Here is a 25,622-nt window from a genome sequence, read left to right on the forward strand (position 1 = left end):
CTGTTCCCATCCCCCCAATTCCCCAATAAAAAAACCTTTAAAAAAATAGTGATTCCTGGTTATTCTCTATTTGGGACAATAGGGAGCTAGAATCTGTGTATCTAAAAACTCCCTTAGATACTTCTGATTTGGAAATACATTTAGCAAGAGGGAAGTTTAAGAGAAAAGGGTACTATAACTGGTGCAACATTGTAACAGTTCACATTAATTTTAAAATATTGAAAAATGCACCATCGTTTAGCTAAAACAATATCTTAAAGCCTTAGACCTGCCTTAGAGGTGAGACTTCTTTAAAATAAATGATATAAATGAGATTCTCTAATATATCCACCAACTATAAACATATTTACACCCTTGTTCAATTCTGTTCTTACAGTGAACAATGTGAGTGATTGCTTTTCATGATGTAATAATGGAACATTAAATAATTTAATTAGAATAGGAACTGAAAATATCAAAGGCAGCTCATAAGATGAGCCAGAGACCCAGTATAATTAAATCCCCAAATTAATGGTACTCATGTTCATCCTAAAATTGAAAAAACTTAAAAGAACAGGCTCCCTTTGATGTCCAGTTGTTCTTTTTTAGAAGTACTACAAGGCTGAACTACTTTTAGGATGTCCATCAACAGAGAACTATCTTTGCCAAGTTGCCAGCACTGATTAAGGAAAATGGGTTCTAAATTGCTAACCTGGGGAAAACCTGATGCAGGTTCACATTCCCTGAGAGGCCCTTGGGTTGTCTGAGTCCAATCAACTGGATGTCACGAGAAGCGGCCAGTGGAGCTATTTCACCATACGATTTTAGTCTTCTAAGATGCACAGGCAGCAGAAAAGAACATTAACTCAGGCAGAAGCCCAGCTACCCAGGCAGGCAGTCAAACTTGTCAAACTAGGCCATTTGCCTTCTTCACTTAGTCCAGTTCAGCCTCATTTCCTTTCACTGCCTCAGTCCAGGCTTTCACGGACTTGGGAAGGACAAAGTGCATTCCATCGGACAGCTGCTATCCCCTGCAAGACCCCACATCTTCCAGGGATGCTCAGCATAGCTCCACATAGCTCCGTTTCTACGTCCCTATCCACAGGGGTTGCTTCCTTCTTGCCATAGACTCTTGTGGGGAGCAGCTCTGCCCAAGGACGCCTGCTCCTCACACTTCCCCTCTATTCCTATGTTCCTTCCCATCCCTGAAGAAGCTCTGACTCACCTTTGCCTCTAGCAACTTCATATCTTCTATGAGCTAGTTTAAGTAGACTGTGGTCATTTAACCAACATTAACCCAAAATGAAGAAGACTGGAATACACTTGGAGAAAGACAAAGCACTCTGGCTCTCTCACTTTTCCTCCTTGATTATTGCTCACAGAGTAAAATTTCTAAGGCAATTTTAGAATCTCTAGAAAGGTCAAGATTTCTGTTTATTTTGTGCACTGCTATATCCACAGTGTCTAGAACAGGGTCTGGCATATGATAGGTTCTCAAAAATGTGTTGCATAAATAAATAACCAAAGAAATTATCATAAAGAATTACTAAAGAGACTACTTATTTTATTGGGGGGGTTGATGGGCTGAGAAAGTACACATTGTAAGTCTAAGAAAAGCTTCTTATACTTTTAAAAAGGTAAAACAAAACAAACAAAACACTTAAAATCATTTAGCTTGTTCCAAAGGCTGTGAATATTTGAATAGTAGGAGGAAAATACATCCCCATAGACAGGCAAGAGAAAATGGAGATGATAGAAAAAATATCAAAAGAAGTAAAAAAATAATTAAGAAATCAATGCACATGCAAACAAAAGGCAAAAAAAGAGGAAGAACAAAAAGAAAAGAAACAGATGCATTTCTATTTAATCTGATCCACAAATAATTAGAAATGAAACTGTCAAGAGAGCTGTCAAGCTACAATGAAGGATATTATTAATCAATTCTGCCTGGGTTTGGAATACTGATAGATAAAGGCAGCCTTTGTTTACTACTGAGGTCAACATCCCTTTCAGAAGGTTACTGGCCTTGATCTTTTCTCCCTGACTTGCTATTGGTGTTTTGCTAATTAGGGCAAAATCCTTCTTGAGCAACAACTGGGTATGTCTGGAGCTAATCTTCGCATGACCTTTCTCTCAGCCCTTCATGCAATAGTCATTTGGACACTCAAAAGACATCACAAATTACCATCCTGTTGGTGATGATGTGCACTTTGGTTCCTTTTATGAACAGAGATAGTGCTTTGGGGTTATGCTGAATAATGGACAGCGATGTTCTGTAATGGGAGTGCTGAAGTCTAGATTTTTGTTTTTCACACAATGAAAATTGGAGTAAAGGAAATCACATTGTCTGTATTTATATTTGTGTCAATAATTATGGGAATTACAAAAGTGGAAGGGATTTAAGAATTCACCACATCCAACTCCCTGCCTCCAGGCAAATCACTCTGGAATCTCTGAAGATAAATGGTTGTCCAACATATTTTTAGAGATTGCAATTGATAGAGATTACACAGGCTCCCTTGTTAGCTTGTTTCCAAAAAGAACTTCTAGATTATGTCTAACTGTACTCTTTCTCTCTATTATACTGCCATACAACAAGCAATTCATTAATCGCTCAAAATGCTGGATGAATTTGCCCTCAGGAAACTATTAACAATATAAGCTCATAATTTTTTAAATTTCCCAATTTGACCCTGGATGAACTAAATCTTTAATTTTTAATGCTTTAAGAATATTGCTTCTCTTAACTGACGTGCAAAGCCCTTAATTCTTAAAAATGCTTCCCCCCCCTTTTCATTATAAGAACACATGCTTAAAGGACTAAAGACATGTCCTTTAGTCTTTGGTATCACAGAAATGAGAAACGAGTAAAAAAACCACGGAACAATAAGGGGTGGACAGCTCATAAATAAATCTGCTTTATTTTTTCAGTCAGGAAATGCAATTCTCGGCCTTTGAAACAACCCTCGTGCTAAAACATGTAACGCTTCAAAGTAGAAAACCTTGCAAGTCTAATTCTAAACTATGTGCAACCAACAAAATTTCCTTAAAGATACTTATTTGACTCAGCATGCTATGCCAGTCCACCTTGCTTAAGGCTATTTCCTCCACAGAAGCTGAATATGCTGTATAACTAGTCACAGTTCACTGGTTTTAAACATTTGGCCTAAGGTATTAATAGGTGCAGACCTTAAAACAAGAAAATTATATACTGTATAATTAAACTCCCAGTTTCAAGTGCTGCAAGTTGGTATGGGAAGTGGGTATTTATAGATTGCTAGTGTGACTATGCTATAATATTGGCATAGTAAAAAACAGCACCTTCTGGAAAGAGAACAAAAATAAAAACAAAGTAAGTATACATTAAAGCTTTCACAAGAATTTTGGAGTCTTTTTTTTTTGTCTAAAATTTCAAATGTATAGTTTTTGTCTCTGGTTTCCTCATGGGGTGAGTATTAAGTACAGTTGTAGAAGTCTTTCTTGAGCACAAAACATTACTTCCTTATTTAGACTTCTGCAGGTCACTGAAAAGTCGAAGAATAACATTATAAATTAATTTTTCTTGACTATAGTATAATAACCATAACTAGCAGCAAATCCTTTTGCCTTATTTGCATGTGCTGAATTTTCCTTAATTACCCTGCAGTCTAATTATGAAGCTCAATCTAGAGGAGAACTCACAAAAGCCAGTGGTGCAGAGAGAGAAGACCGCTTATTCCACCTCATGGATTTACTGCTTTGGAATCTTATAGGAAACCAGTTGGAACAGACTTAATTTGTGAGGACATTAACATGTAAACAGTGTCAGAGAGAAGATGCATGGTGCTGCCTGGCCATGCTAATGCAAAGTGATACTGAGTTTACTAATTCAGATAAGGGCATACAGATTGCCTTTTCTCCAAAGCACAGGGGCTGTCAGAGAAACAAATGCGTGGTCCATGTTGCAATTAATTTGATTCTTGTTCTTTTAAGGCTCTACTTGTAGATTTAATTAAAGCTTTCACACACTGGGCACATTCAGGAAGTATGTGGGTTTAATGGCTTCTTTTGAATGAAAGCAGCAGTGGAAGTTATGATTGAAACAATAACAGGCAATCATAAGACAAAGATATTTTTAATAAGAAAGTATGCTCATTCTTACCTATGTAGCAATTCATTTTTTATTTTAATAAGAGATAGCAAATTGTACTTTGGTATTTTAAAATATACTATAAAATACTATAAAAGTACATAGGTATTTTTCCCCTCTTCTTACTACTTTACTGTTTCTGAGCTAAACACTGTGGACTCCGTCAGTACTATACTTCTACCATTAGGTTGATAATTTCTTTACTCAAATTAACTATAATATATTACTGATTCTTATGTTGTGAAACCCCAAAGCCATCTATCTGTCTTTGCTTTGATCATTAAGATTACTTCCAAAATCACACTTATTTTGCTTGCTTTGTAAATGGACCAATACCCTTTGTTAGGAAGCAGTCTTCTGACCCAATTTGTTTTTGTCACTCAGTGCACATACTGATCAAATGAGCAAACTAGATGCTCTGTTATAGCAAATGCTATGAAATATCATGAAAACAATGACTAATAATGATAATACTTACTCCCACAGCACATACCACCACCTGTTTTACATTTTTTATATTGGAAAATTTCAACATAATTGCCATCACTTCTGTGAAATTTTCCTGATTCCTCCAGCTGAAAGCAAGTTTTCCCTCTGAACTTGCACAGCCATTACCCATACATCCTATGGTTATCATTTGCAACCTAATATTGTCTTTATGTGCATGGCTTTTCTTTCCTACTAGACTATAATACTCTTGAGATCTTTGGGTTAGCCTAATATATGTTGTCCCCATGACACCTAGCTTAGTACCTGGAATAAGCAGGCACTCAAGTATTCACTGGATGAATCAATGTGTCACTCTACTACTCCCAACCCCCAAACTGAGCACAATCCTTTATTAAGGATGATGAAATAAACACATCATACATTAAGGAAAAAGTATATGTGTTTGTGTGTATACCTACATGCACGTACACACATACACATTTTGTTTTATGTATTATTGCAGTCCAGCACAATTAATTATAGTGCCAGATGAATCCATTCTGGGACCCATTCAAGGCTAGTTCATGCCATAACAAAGGTGTTTGCTATAGGATGGCCACACAGTACCAGCAGAATCAGGACCACATAATGAGATTCCCCAGAAATATACTTTCTGTTCCTATGCGTTTTCCTGAGGGTAAGCATCTCAATTTTGTGACGATTAAGCCAACATTCTATGGTTGAGAACCTTCCTCATCTTCAGGGTCACGTCAAACACAAGGAATGTTAGCAGCTGGCCCAACCCTCTATGGCAGTGGTTTTTATTATCAGTAAGGATCACTATATCGCCTAAAACGTTTTATACCCATTCTCCCCTCCCCCACTATGCCTAGGGGTATGACTCAGAAAGTATTCATTATCATAAGCACCCCAGGTGATTCTGAGGCAAAAGGTCCTTATACTAAATGTTGAGGAACACAGTTCTGTGTCATGAAGTAGCTCTGATCTGCATCTGACTAAATTTCCCAGTTAGCTGAAGACCTAGCTACCAATTGGCTATAAATAGCAGCAAGACCATAAAACAAGGCTGGATGATCTACAGCTTGCACGCGTTGCAGGGAGTGGGTTAATCTATAAAGTAAGAACGGGTCAAACTTGAAATGTTATGTGGTAATAGCCAGGGTTGTTTGCATCACTTGCCATCTTTCATCCATCATATAAATCTGAGTGACATGAGGGAAAATGAAAATATAGTTGTCAATCCTTTTTGTAATTAATTCATGTTTCCCCTTTAATCCAATGAAGTGATGTGTATGACACTGGTGCAACAGTAAGTCCTTATTACTCTAAAGGGAGTAGCTGAGGGCAAGATCAGGTTCACGGGAGAATACAAGTAATAAGTTCAAACCTTATTTGTAGCTACCACACAGAATAAATATAACAGGAAACAAGTTTCCCTATTCATTTAAGGCTACAGATCTGATAGTCTGGAGTGACTGCCATAGAAATAAACAAATCAAGTAATTGGACAAGAGTTCTTGCAGAAGCAATTTGATTTTTGGTTTATCCAATTTATTTCTTTGTTGTCAAGATCAGACTGGTAATATTGGAATCAGACATAAGTAGTGCTAAGGAATTTTAAGCATTATCTGACAGTTATCATATGATCAAACAAGTGAGTCCTAAAGAGGTCCCAGGATTTGCCAAAGGTCACAAGCAGACTTAGTGGCACTGCTGGGCTACAATCGAGCCCTCTGGACACAGCCCAATGACTGTTCTTCCAAACAAGAATGAGCTTTATCTTTTTCAGAAGCACCTGAACATTTTCATTCTACTAGGATTCCCCTGAATGGTCTGCAAGAAGTAACCACTTTTTTATAAAATGGGTACAAGTAAATACGTACAGATCAGTCACCATGGTTTTTACAGGGAACTTGACAAGAAGAATTATCTTCTTTCCTTCTGCTTTCAACCTCTTTTCTAGGATCAGTTACAAAGGATTGGCCTAGGACCAGATGAAATTACATAAGTAGTTGTCTACTTCTATTCAAAAGTATTTAGAGAAAACTGATGAGTTTTAGTTCACATTGTTAAAAGCTAATCCAGATTATATCAGACATTAAGTAATCTAGACAGAGAACGTCCCCATGGACATGAATTCTTATGGACTTGACTATTTATCTTAAGAGCCACAGTTTTTGTACATTTGCACATTTGACATAGAACTATGCCAGGACACTTAATAATGCATGTGGCTCTCTGCGGAGTGCTCTTAGGCTCTGGTTTAGGATAGGCCATGAAGAACCAAGAAGGCTCTCTAAAATAAACAATGGGAGATACATTTTTAAATGCCAACTTTTAAACTCTTAAGCAAAAAAACAGGATGGTGCTCACAAAAGTGTTCGAAGTTGAAATAATTGCTTATAGAGAAATCTCCCTCTAAAAATGCTTGTCTTCCTTAAAGATAAAAGTCAAACTTTGAACTCGCAAGTTGAAAACTTTTTTTGTTTGAAAAACAACCTCTTGTTCTGATGTTGGAAAACCAAAAAAGAGGAACAGTCCTAAAAAGTTAGTAAAAGAGTTTAATTGCCAGGGCCCTCAAAATGACTCATAATTCTGAAGAGAGTATTTTCTTTGCACAAATCTTCTAGTTCAATCCTGATGTCAATTATCTGCTAATACTGTTGAAAATGGGAATATAGTAAAAGTGAGTCCGGTATAATTATAGGGATGTTCAGAAGATTAGCACTGAACAACAATTATGACACAGAAAAACCTCAGCCCCTATTACTTACCTCCAGATTTAGATAATTTTAATGGCTAATTAAAGGACCCCATGGCTGGACACAACTTATTCTAAATGAGCACAGGATATAGATGCAAACACATTTACATGAAACCTGCCGTGTTTTTTTCTTTTACTAAGGCCCCAACTTGTTTTCCTTCACAGAGGTCTGAGCTCTTTCCAAGGCGACGTTTCCTCATTTCTCATAGTACCACATCCATGGCAGACCAGTGACATCTGGTTCAATATTTCATTAAATCCTCCTGAAAACTAACAGTTCAATCTATTAGAAAACTACAGTCCCTAAGCAACATAAATTACCTAGTGGGCTGTGGTTGTAGCACGATGCACAGCCCATTTGCTGTAGAGACATTTATAGCTGTGGACTTCATACACATTTTGGATGCAAGAAGCATAACCTTTCCAAGCCTCTCAGACAGTAAACACGAAACTAAAAAAAAAAGTTCTTAGCAAGAAAAGGTTATTTAGGTCTAGAATGAATGATTTCTGTGTTCTGCCTTAATTATCCAGGAATTTAATGTAGAATCTTTTCTTGGGAATATGAGGTGTATTTTTTTTTCTTTTTCTTTTTTTGCCACTTCTGTAGCCTGAGGATTTTCTGCTAGTCTCATCATCCTCAGCAAAACGACTAAGGAACATTCACATGGGCCTCATCGGAAGGCTCTGCTCAACAGAAAATTTAGAGCTAATTTATTTTGGCTGTAGGGCATCTGTAAGTTATGTGACTCAGAAGTAAGTATGGATGAAGAGTTTCATTCCGGACTAGTTTTGACAATCAGCAGTCAGTCCACACAACCTTCAAATGTAGTTGTCACTTTAAAAGTAACAAAAGCGTGGACACCTTTGATGGCTGTTGGGAAGGATTAAATAACAATGCCAGGGGAGACAGAAAGTGCCTGGACTGGCTCAGGGATTGCTTCTTCAGAAAATTCCTGTCATTTGCTCCTTTAATGAGTTTCTCCTTCTACGCCAGGCCACAAGACTGAACTTTTATTTGTAATAATAAGCAGAAAGGTAGGCAAATATTTGTATATTACTTTTAAGGGCCCCAAACAAACTAGCATAGACTGAAGACTGCTTATGTGTAATTTTGAGGGCTGCTATTTTTTTTCTTGAGTGAGTTTAATGTTAAATGTTTGTTGCATAGAGAAAATAGTAAAATGAAGCTTTAATAAAAACAAATGCTCAGCTCATTTACAAATTTACTGCTTGGTAGTTTGAGGGAGCAAAGACTGTAACTGACTATAATTGTGCGGCTGGCACACAATCAATCACACCACACTGGGGCCTTTTCTGGGCTGAGCACTTTTTCCAGGCATCTGGGGGCTGTCACACATTAAGACTTCTTGCTTAGTGGAGCTCATCTAGCTGCACTAGAAAAATACAGAGGTTCTCAAATTAATCATGTGGCCCTTGCATTGTCAGTGATGTCATGAAATTAGCATAGCTGACATCATTCAGTTAAGCAGTCACCAGAAAAGTCACATTAAATCAATCAGTGCAGAAATTGCAAATTGGGATTTGCAGCTGTGGGCTTCCCTCTTCCCACTGAAGCATTTAAGTTATCTGGGTTTCTGTTTTTTCATCTATAAAATGAGCGGTTAGGAATAGATGAACTCCAAGGTTCCTTGCAGCTCTTGAAGTTCTATGCATCATTTAGTCTGAACAATCTTGTGCATTAAATGCATTCAAAATGATAGGAGTATAAGGTAAATAACTTGCATACTAAATCATGTTTCCAAATTACTTAGATTGTTGTTTCACGAATAAGTACTTACAGGAAACAAAAAATGAACCCAATGTAAAAAAAACCCCACATTTTAAGGAATTAGTATCCATTCAGCCTGTATGAATATATACATATATGCTTCCCACTCTTACGTGAGCAGAGCTGTTGTTTTGGCAACTTCCAGACAGCCTGCATGGCTGGCAGGGTTCCTCTTCCACACGAGATATGATTTTCTTCTTTCACAAAATGTGTGATGTGAGAAGTATGGGAATGCTAGGTACAATATAGGTCATGGGATTTTCTCATGGCTTCTTTCCAGCTCAATGGGTAGATATAGTGTCCATCTTTTTCTATTTCTATTCCATTTCAACATTCTGAATCGTAACAGTTCAGAATGGCAGCTCTGGATATAGGCGGGCTGTGTCCTGTGGCTTATTGACTGTGAAACTTTAAACAACTTACTTTCCTCTGTCTCAGCTTCCTTTACTGTAAAAGCAGGGTCTCAGTACATATGTCGTTGAGTTTTACAAGGCCTAATTGTGATAATACTCATAAAAAACTTATAGCAGTGCCTAGTATGAGGCAAATGCTTAATATGTAGGCTATCACCATCATCATCACTATTAAAGAAGTAACAAGCAATTCGAAGAGTCAATCCATGTCCACATCATGGAAGTGTTATTAGTAATTTAGATTATTCAAGGTAAATCTTGCTTTTATATTTTTTGGAGCCACTATCATCCTTTTTGGTTAATAAACTTTTTGGAGGAAAGATGAGCTCTATACGAAGCTTCTTACAGATGTCATCCATAATATATATAAATGCACAGTGCTCAAAATAGGGTAGTGGAACAAAATTCCATTCATAGGGTACTGTTTTCTTCATGGTGACTCCAATTACACAAAGAAGGTCACAGTTCAGGGAAAGAGGTTTTGCAGGAAGAGAAGGAGGTAGGAACAGGACTTGTTCCTTGCCTCAGTACTGACATGAAGCAAATAGTCTGGAGTCAGCCAAGCCTCTTTTAGCAGCTGTGGGGAACAGGGGGGGGGGTAGGCGGGAAAGAGCACAAGGGGCTCACATATGGTAAGACCTGCTGCTTATTCAATCATTTATTCAATGATCCATAAACAAGTATCTAGTCTGGGTTAGGAATGCGAGAGACAAGAATAAGTAAGCCACGTTCCTGCCCTCAAAAAGTTTCTAGTCAACTCATGGCCACCAAATCTGCTCTGTATAGAAAGTCTACTTAGAAACAGGCAACCCGGGGAATAATTCAGGATCCAGTAAATGAAGCTTCATTTCACTGAAAGGAACCTCAGCCCTAAGTTTCCGGTAGCATATACTGAATTTATTTCTTATTTTTAAAAAATCAACCCCGTGACACTGAAACTGCACACACTCTGAGGCCTGCATATGGGAAGTTACATGGATTTCATCTGAAGCACTGTGAGCTTCTGGAATGCCGGACACATGCATATCTATTTGTAGATGATCTATGCCATAGTTGCTGTTACTAGTAAAGAAAATAAAAATTGACAGCTGTGAAAACCATCATCCTCATGCTACCTATATTTCCCTCTCTGGTGTCTAAAAATAATGCAGCAGAGCATATTGTTCTCTTCACTTATGATTGACATAATCAGTGCCTCACCAGTAATCTGAGCACATGTGTATCACTGGTTCCAGGTTGATGGCCATCCTGCCTTGCTTCAGGGGTATTATGGCAACTTTTCAAGGGGTTCTCTTTGGAGGCTGTTTGGTTTTTGCACTGTCACCACTGTCAGTAACAATGCCGGAAAACTTCAGGCTGCAAGCTTCAAATGAGGCTTGATGTATTTCTCTGGCCTTCCTAGCCTCAGGTAAACATATCCCAATCTCATCAGTATTCCCTTGCTGTGAGTTGGACAAAGGAACTCTCCTAGCCAGCCCAGGCCTAATAGTCGAAAAGGCACACACTCCATCACAAGGCTAGTCTGAAACTACCATAGGCTGGTCTCATGCTCTGAGGCTGATCATTGATTAGAATGGTGAGGGTGGTAATAAGAGTTCAAAACCCGTCTAAACATCATTTTGTCTACAGATATTAACACATTTTTAAAAATTGTGGTAAAATACACATAAGACAAAATTTTCTAACTTAACCATTTTTAGGTGTGCCATTCAGTGGCATTAAGCACACTTGCACTCTTGTGTAACCATCACCATCTTCCATCTCCAGAACTTTGTACCTACTAAACACTAACTCCCCATTCCATCATTCCCCAGCCCTTGGCATCCACTGTTCGACTTTCTGTGTGTATGAATTTGATTACTCTAGGTTCTCCATATATGTGGAAGCACACAGTATTTGTCCTTCATGACTGGCTTATTTCACTTAGCATAATGGCCTCGACATTCATCCATGTTGTAGCATGTGTCAGAATTACCTTAATTTTTAAGGAAGAGTAATACTCTGTTGTATGTATTACCCAATTTTGTTTATCTATTCCTCCACCGATGGACATTTGGGTTGTTTTGACTTTTGGTTATTGTGAACAATGCTGCTATGAACACTGCTATAAAAATATCTCGCCAAGACTCTACTTTTAATTCTTTTGGGTAAATACTTAGAAAGACAATTTTGGAAATAAAAAGAGTTCTGGGTCCTAGTTTAGTTATGTTTTTCATTTCATGCACACCTGTAAAAGGGATTGCATGTTGCTAGAGAAATGTTTAACAGATTGCATTTGCCAAATTCCAAAAATTAACTAAGTAGGGGACTTCTTGGCTAACACAGCCTCCTCCAGTGGGCTCCTGAAGTCATCATAATAAACAACAGTTTAGAATCCAAAAATCGACTTTAATTTGTTTTTCTATATTTTACTTAGTTTCTCTCTTAATTTATGGCTATTTCATTTACCTTAGCTTAGCTTGATTTATTATTTGTTCAGAGTTCCAGTTTAATTGTTGTAAGTCCTTCACATTTTATTGCTAAAATTAGCAGTGTAACATCTGAAAAAGAAATGACTCCTGAGTGCCCTCAAACTAAACTAAAAAAATGCCAAAGCTAATGCAGTGGTCAGAATAGTAAGGAAAAGATATTTTGAGAATTCAAAATGTTATAAGTCATAGAACACATAGTATTAAAATAATTGTTGGTAATGTCCTTTAACTCTGTTAGGAAAAGGAAGTGAACATCAATGAAGAGTGTTGCATTGTACATAATCAGATGTATAATTCTGACCTTTGAAACTGTGAACTTGTTAGTGATGCTCATTAATCAACCACATTCTTCCTAGAGTTGGTTTCTACCCTCACATAATGAATTATCATTTTATTTAATGACTTATAATGTCAGTTAAATTTTGTTGCCGTTGTAACATCACAAAAATGGCGGCGTGAAATCTCCCCTGGAAGTTACAACAAATTGAACAGCTATAATTCAACAAAGGATAATCTAAGCCACACACAATAATGTCTGAAAGATCCGTGCATTGAATCATCTGAAGATGGGCAAATCAGGGGAGCAGGGGAGGAAAGCGGGGGGAAGTGCAGAGACATGGGCAGTGGGCACAGGACATAGTCCAGTACTCAATGCGGTCTTGGGAGAGGGAAGAATTCAGAATGCAGGTGCAAGCCCTGTGGCCCACAGTCCTGCCTGAGGGATCAGCATATAATATGGCTAAACCCAGTGTTTGGGGTAGAGACCTTGGAGCGAATACCCAATATAGAAGGATGACAACTGTGGTTTAAGCCCTCGCTGCCAGGCAAAAACCAAACAACAAAGACATGGAGCCTGGCCAACTTCCCCCCCCCCCAAATATTAGAAGCGGGCTCCAGAAAAAATGGTTGCAGTGTCAGATTAGAGAACAGAATATCTACAGCCCTGAGAACTGAAGAGACAGTCCCATAGCTGCAGATGCACAGTGCAACTAATTCCTACGATAGGGAAGGAATTGTAGGGGCGAGACAGCTGTGGGTTGGAAGTCGCCACTGCTCAGAGCCACAAACATACCAGCTGCCTCTCACAGCCCACCCCACCCCTACCTTTCTGGGGGGGATCCCTATAGGGGCAACCAAAGCCTCTGAAACACATAGGTTCTGTATCAGGCTGCATGGGTGGCATGGAGGTTTCAGAAGCTCAGAACTCTATTCCCCCATGTGAGTCAGGCGACCTGCTCACAGAGGAGAAGCTCACCTTCTAGTACACCCCCCATTGCATGAGAAACTAGAATAGCAAAGAGAAAATAAAATTCTACAGTGTGAGAGAAAATAAAAGGCTGCAGCGGGAGATAAAATAAAACATTCCAGCAACACCTACTGGAAAGCAAAAGAAAGACCTCTTTATATCAACCTGCTATAGAACCCATTTTTGTAGATGTCTAGGGAGAGAAATAATAATTCATTAATTGCCAAGAATAACTATGGTAACTAGGAAATTCAGAGAGAAAATGAAAAATCTCTAGAAAATAAATGTAAACACAGGGAAATATGAGTTAAATGACAGAGAATTAAAGATTACAGTTCTGTAAAAACTCAAAGAGATGCAAGAAAACTCAGATAGACAGTTTAATGAATTCAGAAACAAAGTTAATGAACAAAATGAATATTTTACCAAAGAGATTAAAATTTTAAAAAAGAACCAAATAGAAATTCTGGAGATGAAGAACTCAATAACAGAAATCAATGAAATAGCCAGCTTAGGAAATAGAGCTAACCAGATGGAGAAAAGTATCAGTGACATGGAAGATAGAAATCTGGAAATGACACAGATGGAAGAAGAGACAGACTTGAACATGAAAAGAAATGAAAGAACTGTACAAGTTCTGACTCCATCATAAAGAGCAACATAAGAATAATGGGTATACCAGAAGGAGAAGAGAGGGAGAAGGGAAAACAGAGTGTATTCAAATAAATAGTTAACAAGGACTTCCCAAACCTGTGGAAGGAACTGGACCCTTGAATCCAAGAAGCAAACAGAACACCTAATTACCTCAATCACAACAGGCCTTCTCCAAGGCACATTGTATTGAAGCTGTCAAAAAATTAATGACAAAGAAAGAATCCTCAAGGCAGCCAGGGAAAAGAAGACGGTAACCTACAAAGTAACCTCATTAGATTATCATTGGATTTTTTCAGCACAAACTGTACAAGCCAGGAGGGAATGGAACCAAATAGTCAAACTACTGAAAGAGAGAAATTATGAGCCAAGAACAATATATTCAGCAAAGATATTCTTCAGATATGAAGGAGGAATAAGGACCTTTCCAAACATACAAAAGCTGAGGGAATATTCTAACACATGACAGGAAATTCTGAAGGAGGCTATTAGACCTGAAACAAAAAAATCAAAAGAATACAAAACCATGAGCAAGATCACTAACAGACAGAAGCAGGAAATAGCAATCTCTACACAAAATAGTGCATTATTCACTTAAATATAACATAAAGGGTAAAGAAGAATAGGAAGCTTGGGCAAGGAAAGAGTTTATTGTCTTTTTTTCTGGTATGAAATAATACTTATAGCTAGAAACATGTAGGTGACAAAAGAATTTTAAGATGTCATCATTTACATGTCTCCTGCTTGGTTTATCTTATACACTAGAATTAGGAATCACAAATTGGTTACTAGATACCAATTTTACATGGTCAATATAGCATTTAAATATTGATTAGTTGCCAAAGATAAATAACTAAAAATTTAATGAAAGAAATCAAGATTCCTTGCTTCTCTGTGGGGGGTTGGGGAGTAGGGACAGGATGATCTGTGACACTGGAGTATACCTGACTGCACTTGAACAACAGATGCCTTCTCAAGACAGGCTCTTCACCAGGGCTTCACCTTTACTTGGCTGAAACATTTTTACTGGTCCCATAGACAGTTCTGATTATGACTCTCTGAGTCAGCCCTAGCTTGATAAATTATAATATAAAAGAAAAAACTTGACTATTGTGACAAAACTATACAATCAATGGGTGCAATTACAATGAAGCAATTCTCAGTGAAGATATCCTCATACATTTTTAAGTGTCCCCTAAGTGGGCAATACCACTCTCAAATGACAGCCATTGAGTTTTAAGAATTTCAGTTAATGCTATGTCAACACTTCATTTTCAAGATCATAATATATTTCTGAGATTTCCCTCCCTTCCCTTTGACCATACCTAAGAATTAGACATTAATAACTGACCATTCTCTTTGAGGAGTGGTCAATTTCTTCAATGACTGAGTGTTGACTCCAAACCCACAACCCACAGGCTTTTAGACAAAACAGGTAAAAAGATAAAGGACATTTTGATAGCTCCCAATAACTATACACTTACACTAAGATGTTCAGTATATGGCATTTTCCTGATTTTGTTTCTATTAATGTTTTTTCTTTATGACAAAAGAACAGTGAACCAGTGTTTATCATAAATAACATCCTTATCAAACACATACATTCAAAGGAACAATTCCATGCAAGGATGCAGGGGGAGAGCTATTAGTGGTCCAAGGGATGGCCTAGAAATGAGAAGACCTGGATGAATTACAAGAGGCCCAACATAGCTAGACATCGGCCTGAACATTTTTATTGCAAACACACTGAATGGAAGACCTGAAAAACTGGGTATTTTAATTTATTTAGGACTAATGCTCATAGCATAAAGAAAGTCAAACTGAGGCTGTTTATTCACTTTTTGAATACAACAATTTTTTATCTGGTGTTGTTTGTGAAAAATATGCAACAGAGTGCACTATTAACAAAAAGTATTTCAAAGGTGTTTAAAAAATAAGTGATAATTTAGGTTGATAGTTATGGGCATAGTTTTCTTTTAATTAAGCTGCATCTGCATTTAAATATATCTATTCATTTAAACTATTTTAACCCTCCGTCAGGTGCAACTGATCTCACAGATTCATTGCACACAAATTTTCAAATATCAAATAGTTAACTTAAGTATTGTGACTCATCACTTCCGTATCTTCCCCCTCTACTGTAACCTATCACCAGTCGTGTTTGTGACTTAGTAAAGACATATTTCATAGCAGCATCTTTAATCTCACAGATTCGTTGTGCCAATTTGAGATATTTTTATATTTTCTTAACAGATTTTTTGTATAGTACTATCCTTTCAGACATTCCAGAAAGAGATTGTTTTAAGTATAGTTTTATTATTGAAACTTAGTAATTAGGTATTTTATTTCAGATTCATTGCGTCTGTTTAGGGTAATATTTTTCCTTTGTAGGTTTTACCTTCTAAAATGGCTCAACCTTGAAGAGTTTATAATCCAGATGACCTGAAAGATGCTGAGATATTGCTACAGATGCTGATGGAGTCTGATAATGATGAAAATGAACTTGAATTTGAAGACGAAAGTGACATAGATGGTGAAGATCAAGTTGAAGAATGAGACCAAAATTCTGACACTGAGCTAGAAAGTTCTTCTTCAGAAAGTGATCAAGAAAGTAGCAACAAAGAAATAGGTGAATATTTTATTGGGAAAGATAAAATATAAGTGTCATTAATGCACAAGTGCTATACCTAGAGAATGGAAATGAAGTTAAAAAAAGATGTTTACTTTTGAAACAGTTGAGTAGGGAATTGGTAGCCAAACATATGAACCAAAGAGCCACAAAAAATAGGGGAATTCCTTCACTTCTCCAAAAAAAATTGCAGAAGTGTACTACACCTGCTGTCAAAATTCAAGCAGAAGAACCTGAGGCCACCACTTCGTCAAACAAAAGGAAAAGGTTGTGCACCTTGCGTAGGAAACAAAAGACAAAGTATTCCAAATACTTCTGTAAACTTTGCAAACAATTTTTGTGCTTAGAACATGCGACAATGATTTGTGAACATTGTTTCAACTCAAAATTTGATGGCAATGAAGCTGATGAAGAGCAATTAGATTAGTTTTTCTTATTTTATTAAATGACAAATTTTGTTTTAGTTTTATGTTTTGAATTTCTGTTGATTTTTATACTGAATTTATGTACTAAGCATATATTGTTTTTACTTGGTGGCAAATTAAAATTTCACTCTGAATAAATAATAAGCATGCTTACATGTTATTTTCATTCATTTTCAATTTAAATAAATAAATGTCATACACACATGTAGTAGATGCATTGCACGTGAACTCGTAACTTTTTTTTTTTTTCAGTTGAGCCATCCTGCCACCTGTTAGCAGCTCAGTGGCAGCTCAGCTCGGGCTGGCAATCAAACGTGCAACCCTGTTGCTCAGAGCTCACACTCTTGAGTGAGCTCTTTACCAACTGAGCCACTCGGCCAGCCTACTGAACTTGTAAGTTTTGCATTGACCCGATGGAGGGTTAATAGATCAAATTAAAACCCTAAAGAATTCAAACTTTTAAAAATCATACTATTTGAAATAGGGAATTGGTCCACGAGAATGCCTATACTTCAAAAAATTAATAAAATATGATATTATAGAATTTACATCCCTCCAAATACACAAAAAGCCAAAGCAATTCAAAGTCTAGTATTGCACTGAAGGGCTTGGATTAAAGAGGTGTTTTTGTCTTTAATTATTAAATATATACATGTCTACTATGGGGAAAGCATTGTGCTAGGTGTGAGAGTGGGGTGTCAAAGATATTATAAAGGATCACATCACCCCCCTTAACATGCTAGAATTTAATAGACAAAACAGATGGCACCCAAATAATTCAAGAGCCTAAATTCAAGGAAAGTGTGCTGTTAGCGCTGTAATGAGGTGGGGGGGAGGGGAGGGCGAGTAAGGAAAGTATCAAATCTCTGGGTCCAGATTAGAATTCTGGTATTCAGGCAGGTGCTGTTTGAAGCCATCTCAGGAACATAATTAACTTTAGAAAGTTGTATTCATTCCTGTGTGTGTGCAGGAGAGATAAAACGGGTCATTCTTAGATAGGATAACCTGGGTTGTATTTTTGCCATTTTTTATTTTTGTTTTGTGCTGTTTTTACAAAGAGAAATATGTTGAATTTAATAAATGAATTAATTTTTACTTGCTGCAGCAAATCCCATAAAAATAGTTTTGCTGTAGTTCCACCATGGCAGTGCCAATAAGGAAACAGTATATATGAAAATAAAAACAAAAACTACTTCCAGATCTAGTGGAGCATTATTCACTTTCAAAGGTGCACTCTGTGAGGCCACTGGGAAAAAATATGCTTTTCCTAAAGTTAATATATTATTTAATACAGTATTGCACCTTGTAATGCCGAGAGCTGCAAAAACAAACAAACAAAAAAGCATTCCTCCCCTAATTAACACTGTAGCTCCTGTCTATCCTATTTAAAAATTAGCTCCACAGAATTGTACGCTTGAAACCTATGTAACTTTACTAACTATTGACATCCCGATAAACTTTAATTTAAAAAAATCACTTTATGTGATTTTCTGTAAATGAATCTAAGTTAAAGATACCAGCTATAATTCCTTTCCTTATTAAAAAGATGTTTATATTTATGTTAGAAGGGGGATCATGAAGCTTGCCCAAAGAAGTCAGGTTAGAAATTGGACTATTTTTTAAATGTGTGTGTGTGTGTGTGTGTGTGTGTGTGCATTTTCCCGACCTATACTCTAAGTACTTTTCATTATTGTTTCACTCATTAATACAAAAAATAAAAAATAAAAAAAACTAGAAATTATTGAAGAATTGATACTGCTTAGTTTGAATTCCTGGATGCACTAAATAAGATGACAGGTGTAGACAATGATATCAAGTAAAACACCCTCAGTTTTCAGGCCCTTGGTATTCCCTACTCTACAAACTAAAACGTGGAGCCATGTCAACAAGAACAGAGATGTACACCCTTTAAAGAACACGAACAACAACAAAAAACTATATTAATTATATTTATCCTAAAACAAAGAAAGAAAAGAACAAGAACAACTTGGGTGGAACTAAGTTGGGAATATCAACACATATCATCTGTTGACATCAAGTGTGGAAAACCATCGATTTCAGTGGTAAATATGCAACCTCCTCTTAACATCTTTATGTGTACTGTTAGACTGAAACTTGAGGTAAGATACACGGAAAGAAGTTTTAATAAGCTACACTAATGGATACAGGATAAAAATGAGCTGTGTTGGAAAGTTAGAGGGCCTTAAAAATAACAATCAGCAGGACAACTGTGCCCTGAGATGGCAGGTGACAGTCCTGTCAGTGTGTGCAGACTCAGGGCTGGTGCCTGCTCACATGGCACAAAGGTCCGCACTCTAGATTGCTCTGGAGGCCTTCCTGACCTCCTGGAATTGAGATAGTTGACTGAGCAGGATCTAAGACAGCTCAGGAAGTCCATATAAATGCATGATACTATTAAGAGAGTAATGCTGTGCTTTTGTTCTGACCCCAGGAGGCAGACCACTTGGCCCCTTACTAGATCTGGGTCTGACAAGTTTTGATACCCAAAGGTTTTGAGTTGAATGCCAAGGCCATGCCCACTCAGAAAAATTTGGAGCTTAGAGGGAAGCCCCCAAGTGTGGTAGAAGGCTTTGGTTTACTTCTCTGTAGAGAATGTTTTTCCATAATCCAGCCATCCCCTTGCCTGAGCAGGAGCCTCTACATAAGGAATACTGCTGAGTGTGGAAGTGTGGCTAGAGCAGGTCTCCTTTGTACTTTCAGCTATAGCACTTTCACCAAGGCCTGCTCTCAAGTGATGGGGACAGTGAGCTATCTTACTCCAGGCAGCTGTGTTCCTAGCTAGCCTCATAATTATAGAACTATGGTCTCCATGGGCAAGGAGAGGTGTACTCTCTCTAAAGGAGAAGGATGTCCTTGTCTTTGCTCTTCTGAGTATTGAAATGAAGACTTTGAGGCATGCACACAATGGACATTGAAACTAGAGTCAGCTACAGCTTATACATTAAAGTAATATATTATGTATATTGATAATATAGTTAGTAGTTAATATATCTCCAGGCTAGCACCTAAAAGTTTCCTTCTAACACTGTTATGGAGTAAATACTATTAATTTTCGCTTAATATACCTGGGGAAAATGAGGGACACAAAACTAAGTACCTTCGGGCTCGCCGAGTGACTCAGTTGGTTAAGAGCTCGCTCAAGAGTGCAAGCTCTGAGCAACAGGGTCGCTGGTTCGATTCCCACATGGGCCCGAGCTGAGCTGCAGCTGAGCTGCCAACAGGTGGCAGGATGGCTCAGCTAAAAAAACAAAACAAAAACAAAAACAAAAACAAACAAAAAATGAGTACCTTGCCCAAGGTCACATAGCTAGTAAGCCACAGAACCAAGGTGTGCATGTAAGAAGTGTCTCTTACCTCCATGGCTCCCAGACTCTACGGTTTGTCTCTGAGGAGGAAGGGGTAGAGTGAAGACTCTTTTGCTTCACAGCTTACTATAAAACTTCACAAAGTTTTCTCATTCACTAAACCAGACAAACATATAGCATCCTCACAATTGTGAGTCATCAGAAGTAAAGTTATGATTCAAAGAATATACAAAATACACATATTCCAAAGGATTTTGAAAACAATTCTGCAAAGAAGGAAGTGGAAAAGGCTTTTACTTAGGTAATTCTCTAATGATAGCTAAAAAACAAGATAAAAATATGCTGGTAATGTTTCAAATTTTGTACACTTACAGCAATAGTCAACTGAAACCACTGATGACTATATGGTGTTTCCCAGTGATGATTACAAAGAGTATCTGAGTTTTACAGAGCAAGGGGCATCACTGAGTTTTACTGCTGTGACCAGCATAGTAAGATAGTTAACAATCAAACACACTTGGATTTATCCTGGGACTTGCATGTACTATTTATGTCACCTTCAACTTCCCAACTTCCAGTGTCAGCCCTTAAACTATTATTTATCTAACACCAACTATATACATGAATTATCTCACTTAATTATCATGCTTCTCCTATGAAGTACACATTATCATCACATTTCACATTTGCAAACTGAGTTCAGAGAGGTTAAGTAACTCATCTAAATTGACACTACTAACAATAGGAGCTGGGATTTGAACCAGGTTTGTAGATTCTAAAGCCCAGCAGCTGTTCTTTATCATTCTCTGACATTTCTCTCTTACAAAAAAAAATGGTGCCTGTATTCCCCACACTCCTATTTAAAATATAATCTTCCTTATAAAGAGCTCCCAAAGAACCCCTAATGGAACATACTGGAACTTGATTAAATTGTTAGGTTGTTTTAGGTTGAGTCCAGAAATAGTTGCTCATATAGGAGCTATCTGGGTAATCATATGAAGTCCAGGTTTAAGGAGGCCTTAAAAAGTTCGATTTGTTTACCTTACCTCTTTACAGCAACCCATTCAGTTGTCATCTAGGAAACTGACGGGCATTAGCTAGTTGATAGATTAGGATGACATATCCATTTCCATTTGTGTGCACATATATCCTGTTTCATGCATGCCAAAGCATGTGATAGAGTAGAAAAGCTTCAGAATTTGGTTATTATATATGTGACTGCATATTAAGCACACATATTCTAAATAATAATCACAAGAATTGTCTTCATATGACTTTCTCAATGTAGTTTCCAAAAATGTGATTTTGAAACAGAACTTTAAGTTAAGCTGCCAGTCTTAAAACATTTTCCACATATGACTCACACTTAACTATAGTGGAAAAGAAATTCCTATCTCATAGGTAAACAGGTAGAGTGGGAGAACTATAGTTAATATTAGCTTGCCTCCAGCCACATGCTGTAAGCATCTCTTTGAAAATAGGGGCTTTCATCAAATTTTCTCTCTTATCTTTTTAGTTTCATGATGTCTTCAGAAATACTTCCTATTTTTGTCGAGATTCTTTTTCTTGGTAGTACCAGTATTGTTTAAATATATAATAGAATAGAACGGATGTTAAATATTTAATGATATATGCAAAATGTACCCCTTAAAATGTTATGGAGAGGCTATAGAGGTACTGTGCTTCAGGCTTAAAATAGGTACATTTACCTACAACAAGCATTCATCTAGTTGAATAGTTAACATTTCCTATTTTGACCAAGGATGCATATCTCTAATTATATTCATATAGCCATAACTTCTGTAATTTCTATTTACCACAATGGCTGAGACAAGAATATTACTGTAATTAAGACAAATGTTCTTAAATTTCTAAAAGATCTATAGCAATTTTAGAAACAATAGTAAATATAACTAAACAGGATAAAATTGATGGTGCTTGCATGTTAAATTCTGTCAGACATGTTATTGAGATAAATTATTCCTTATGAAAAAGTTTGAAAATGCAGGTATTTTCATTTATATAAATATATTTAACTATAATGGATGAAACACAGTAAAAATTAAGTATCTTCTGCTCAACTTATTTTATATTAATTTTGAGAGTATATTGTCATGTGACTCTGTATGAAACTTTTATAGCTATTCATCTTACACCCTTTTTAAACACTTGCTGCATCAAAACATTGCATTCTCAAAAGAACACGTTTTTGGGACAGAGAAAACACTAAGAAAGAAACTGCTTTGCTTAGAGAATAAGATAAAAATAAATGTAAAGGTTATGTAATAGTTTTTAATGAAAAGAAGGTTTCATATTATATTAATCCAGGCAAGGCTCATATAGATTAATATTTTCAAACAAATTAACTACTAGCCATTAACTTCTGATAGGTTTATGAAACATTCTAGAGAAACAAAACTGATGGTCATCTCTGTTTTTAGTCATTATGGCCTAGATATAAGAAATGTAAGAGAATTCTTACAAGAGTTAGTATGAGTTGAACAGATTTTCCATGTTCAAATAGAGGCCTACTTTCAGCAACTATTTTTTATATAAGGTTAGCCCTTTAGAAGGCAACATGATCTTAATTAGGCTAATAATTGACAAGGCCTCCCAATAACTTTTGCTGTTCCCCCTCCCAAGATTTCAGGCCCACCTGGCCTCACATGTTGACAAACATGGACAGTAACTACTGACTCTTCCTAGCAGGACAGACTTCCAATTGTATTTCAAGAAATATTAATGAATTTGTTTTGTCCACACTTTCTCCTGGGCCTGGTCTGTCTTTATGACCAATGGCATATATTCGTGGTGGCTGACTGCCGTGGGTAGAGGAAAAATAGGCTAACTAGTAAATACCCGAATGGAACTCAAAGTTTGATTATCATCATTAGGCTCTAACCAGCAAAATGACTAATAACAGACTGAAACCCACACTTGAGGCAATTCTTTTCATTCTCTTTTTTCATTTCCCCATTGCTCCCTACTTTTAATTGAGTACCTCCTGTGTGACAGTGGGAAACGTGGCTAAAAGATAAACTACTCACCAACTAACACTTCTAGATTTGAATTGACTGAACAAAGAAAGCCTTTAGAAGAACCACTGGGTATGTTTAAATAATGAAATACAGTAATGAGCCACCCACTATACTTCTAGAATAGTAAATGTATAGTACTGTCACCACAGGCTGCTACAGAATACAAAACTTGATATTTTAGAATTGGGAGAGACTTCAGAAGTCATCTAGTATAAATTTCTCAATTTACAAATGAGGAAACAAAGGCCCAGAGAAGTTCAGAATCACAAAATGATTTAAAATACAGATCTAGGAATTCCCAATCTGAATTCAGTGTTCCTCTGGGTTTGGGAGGTGGCCAAAATGAGTGAAGGACGTCAAAAGGTACATACTTCCAGCTGTAAAATATGTCATGAGGATGTAATGTACAGTATAGTGGTTATAATTAATAATACTGTATTTCATATTTGAAAGTTGCTAAGAGAATAGATCTTAAAATTCCTCATCACACAGAAAAATTGTAAATATGTATGGTGACGGATGTTAACTATATTTATTGTGGTGATCACTTTGCGATGAATGTTGTACAGCTGAAACTATTAAATGTTATATGTCAATTATACCTCAATAAAAAATAAATTCAGTGTTCCTTCTAACCAAAAAATGTAGCTTATTACATATCAATAACACTCCAGCAACTTATCCATGATTAATATCATGTTCTAACCATTCTGTTAAAATATAAAACTTTTAAAATACAGATTTCAATTTTGGGGAAAAACCCTGAACAATTAAAAGTTTAAGAATTTCTATTAAATATGACAGTTTGTACAACATGATTTTTCAGGTCTCAATCATACGATTTTTGTATTTATAGGCACAATACATTGGAAAATTTGCCTTACAGAGAACATATTCTATATTTTGAAAAAATCAAATGCAAAAGTGGCACATGCTGTGAAAATAACCCTTTTAAGATTATTATCTAGTAAATAATCATGTAAATTTGATATGAATTGTTGGTATTTAGTCTAAAGTTGTATCAAGGCCATGTGTTACCGTAGGCAATTTCTTCAAATGCATAATTTATAACATAACCTCCATGACTACCTGAGAGACCTAGGTAGAATCATGAATTAATGCAGCAGAAGTAGACCCTTAGAGAATGAGCTAACATTTAGCTAAGGTCACAAGGGCAACAGGATTAGTAGTTTCAGGCTATTCCTTATAGAGAGCTTGCCAGATGACACAAAAATCCACATATTCCCACAACTTAAAATAAACCTCTCCAAAATGTTTATTTTGAATATCCAGGCATGGAAGAGCCTAGTGTTCCTTAGAGTATATATTGGATCATATTAAAACAAAAACAAAACTACAACAGTACAAACCAATCATACTAAAGACAAGCTGCCTACATAAACATCAAGGTAGAGAAAGTTGAAGAACATCCAGGAGCGGTGAGAGAGAAGTAAAAGAGAAAGAAAATAAAAAATGAAAGAGATATAGAGGAAGAAAGAAATAGAGATAAATAGCTAATGAAGTAGAAGAGAAGGGTAAAGAAAAGAGAGGTACAAAGAAGTGAAATGAAAGAAAAAAAAGATTTTAAAATGAGGAGAGAAATCAAATGATGGGTGAAAAAAGAGAGAAAGGAATAGAGAGTGCATGACAAGTGGAAAGGAAGAATTGAAATGATGGAGACCAATTAGTGATATATACAGCTGGAACAGAGCAACATTTTGTCCTGAAGACCTAACTAGGACAATAAACATAAGGAAGAAGTAAGAAAAGAATATGTATGTAACTCACCCCTTTAAATATTGCTGTTTCCCAAGGTTTTATCTTCATCTTTGACTTCCTTCTTCTCACTCTACAATAACTTCAAGTGACCTCATCCAAACCCAAGGCTTCAGCTTTAGGATATGTTGATGACTTTGACTAAGGAAAGTATTACTCCTAGTCCACACCAGCATATCCAATTGCCCAGGGACGTCTCCACTTAACTTTATAGAGATAGAGAATTTAATATGTGCAAAGCTCAACTCTCCATCTTCACGCCCCATATGTGTTCTACTCCCTATACTCCATATTTTGGTGAATGGTGATATGGCCACTAAGTTGTCCAAGCCAGTAACTAGGTTCTTTCTATATTGTTCCAACTCCCTCAGCTTCTACCTCCAAATGGCTACTAAAACTTACCTCCTAATTTCTAAAGTTCCCCCTCTCTTCATTCAACTAGTCTTCCTGACTCTAGTTTTTTTCCTCCATACTGTGCTCAGAGTGATCTTTCTAAGATAAAAAGTACATCATGTTACTACCTGCTTAAGGGCCAT

The 25,622-nt window shown here is 36.7% G+C and overlaps 1 protein-coding gene across 5 annotated transcripts in view; it reads right to left on the bottom strand.

The window, feature by feature from the left end:
- PTPRM (protein tyrosine phosphatase receptor type M) overlaps nt 1–25,622 on the bottom strand; it is a 672,175-nt gene that overhangs the window by 256,739 nt on the left and 389,814 nt on the right. The gene's annotated exons all lie outside the window — the stretch shown is intronic.

This window comes from Hipposideros armiger, unplaced genomic scaffold, assembly GCF_001890085.2.
Source record: "Hipposideros armiger isolate ML-2016 unplaced genomic scaffold, ASM189008v1 scaffold_136, whole genome shotgun sequence".
NCBI lineage: Eukaryota > Metazoa > Chordata > Mammalia > Chiroptera > Hipposideridae > Hipposideros > Hipposideros armiger.